The sequence below is a fragment of the Pinus tabuliformis genome, chromosome 5_1 (assembly GCF_031772625.1).
Source record: "Pinus tabuliformis cultivar Carrire ecotype Pingquan chromosome 5_1, CPIR1, whole genome shotgun sequence".
Classification (NCBI taxonomy): Eukaryota; Viridiplantae; Streptophyta; class Pinopsida; order Pinales; family Pinaceae; genus Pinus; species Pinus tabuliformis.
Genome location: NC_142305.1, coordinates 247,114,848 through 247,117,652, shown reverse-complemented (window position 1 = coordinate 247,117,652; position 2,805 = coordinate 247,114,848).

The following is a 2,805-nucleotide window of genomic DNA, read 5'->3' as shown; positions in this document are numbered from 1 at the left end:
TCAAAAATAGATTGTCAACATACAAAACCAGAATCAATGGCATACCTTAGGTTACCTTGAAGTAGAGGTTGGGATCGACATTGTTTCTTGTGAATCCTGGCTTTATTAAGTAGTTTTCAATATTCTCATACCAAGGTCGGGGAGCTTGTTTCAAACCGTACAATGCCTTCTTCAACCTACACACATGTGTTTTCCAGTCTTCCACTTAAAATCCTTGTGGTTGTTCAACATATACCTCTTCTTGTAACATGCCATGGACGAAGACATTCTTTACATCCATATGATGAAGAGTCCATCCCTGACTTGTAGCAATGGAAACTATAGAGCATATGGTTGTATATCAAGATATTGGAGAAAATGTGTCATCATAATCTCCCTCTTTCTAGGAGAATCCACGAGCCACAAACCTTGATTTATATTTCTAAATGTTGTCAGCACTTCCATGCTTGATTTTAAACAAACATTTTGAAGTCACAAAAGACTTCCCTTTTGGTCTAGGTACAATATCCCAGACATCATTTCTCATAATTGATTCATATTCTTCAACCATAGAATCTTTCCAAACTTGTTCTTTTACTACTTCTTCTAATGAGTACGGTTCGGCATGAATCACAGTACTCATTTTAGCAACATATCACTGACACATGCAAGGTTGTTTCCTTTCTGTGAATGATTTGTGAGTGGGGACATTCCTTTTAGTATCATGTAGAGTGTGCGCAGAGCCATAGTGATCTCTTCTTAGAGGTAGGATCACTTGGAGGAGGATCTAACGGATCCATAGGCTCAATGGGATTGTCAACCATATCAGGTTCAGGTGCAGCTGGACCATCCAGAATATCCCAGTCATCTTTCTCTTCCTTCGAAGGAGGAGGTGGAGTAAGATCTCTTGCTTTTCCAAGAGTTGCATCTTCATCAAAAGTTACAGCACTGCTAATTTCAACCTTTCTATGACTAGGAATATAAATTCTATAAGCTTTGGAATTTTCAAAATAACCCACAAACATACATTTTCTGCAAGTAGCTTCCAGTTTGTTTCTTTTCTCTTTTGACACAGGAAAATATACTAGGCATCCAAATACACAAAAATGGCTAATAACAGGCTTGATCCCTGTGAATAATTTTTCAGGAGTCTTTTTTCCCAAAGCTTGATGAGGAACCCTATTCTAAACATATATTGCAGTAGATGTAGCTTCAGCACAAAGGAATTTTGGCATATTTTGATCATGGAGCATAGCACGGGAAACTTCTAATATATATTTGTTCTTTATTTTGGCGAGACCATTATGTTTAGGAGTATATGGCACAATAAATTCCTTTTTGATTCTATCTTTCTTGCAGAATGATATGAATTCTTTTGACATGTATTCTCCTTCATTGTCAGACTTGAAGACTTTGATTCTCTTACCTCATTGATTTTTGATCAATTCTTTGAATTCCTTGAAACTTTTGAAGTATTCATCCTTGTGCTTAAGATACTATATCCATGTCTTTCTTGAGAATTCATCAATGAAGGTAATTTAGTAGAGATGACCACCAACTGGTGGCATAGGCATTAGACAACATATATCATAATGAATGAGATGAAGAATGTCATAAGTTTTGTTCTTACTAGAGAGAAATGGTCCCCTTGTTTTCTTTCCACTTTGAGTTTCTAGATGATTCTTTTGAATATACCTAGATAGAGCCTTTTCTTTGTTTGATGTGTCTTCTTCTGATGCTTCATTAGTTTCTTCTTCTATATCATTGTGATTTAATGTGGGAAATCATTCATCATCATCATCCTCTTTTGTTGATGTTACCTTTTTGGGATCTGTGCATGCTTCATCAATCACAACATCAATGCATTCAATAATTTTCTGAAGTCTCTTATTGTAACATTTGTATCCTTTGCTTCTAGATGAGTAACCAAGAATTATACCTTCATCTTCTCTAGTGTTGGCTTGTAGGGGCTTGACCCAGGTTCAGAGGTGATTTAACCAAGCAAATTCAGGTACTACTGGCCCTTCCGGCAACAGTCCACAGAGCGCAGACTGAGGTCTCACCCAAAGTAGTATGGGAGGGTGCTAGAACCATTTTTCCGCACCCTAAATATGTCTGATGATTTTCAGTGTCCGCGGTTTGACCCTGCGTGCACATCGCTATGTGCACCTATCAGTACTTCGCAGCCTGCGATGCTTTCCTGTAGCCCTACTCGAGGCCCAATCCGTGTTATTACCCAATTCCTTACTATTAACCCGATATTAGTTGATCACTTAGCTTATCAATATGTGTCTAGTTATATTTAATAGTGTTCAACATTAATATAAGTGCGCGCGATAAAGAAAACAATATAATTAAACTAGAAATAGCACAAGAATAGATACACAAGATTTGGAATCAAATTGCTCTTTATTATTCTTCTTCCTTGGTTACAAACTCGACCCTGCCCTGCGCACTCAGCTGCAGGAGTCCACGCACTCAGCTACAAGGGTCCACACACTCAGCTGCAGGGGTCCACGCACTCAGCTGCAAACTCTATTAGGTCTCTGTGCACTCAACTACAGAGCTTCTTCTTACTACTACGACCCAAATCACTTAGACCTTTTCTCTATGCTATCTTCTAGACTCCATTCCTTTCTCCACGTATCTCTAATTTTCTTTACAACTTAGAGCCTCACTCTATTTATACAATCCAATGGTCCGCAGACCAGCCAACAATACATTCAAAACTTAGGGCAGACAACCATATGACTCTAACATACATTTTGCGCTCTGCACCCGCAATTTGCGGAGTCTTTACAACAATAATACTCAAAATTTGGGCTT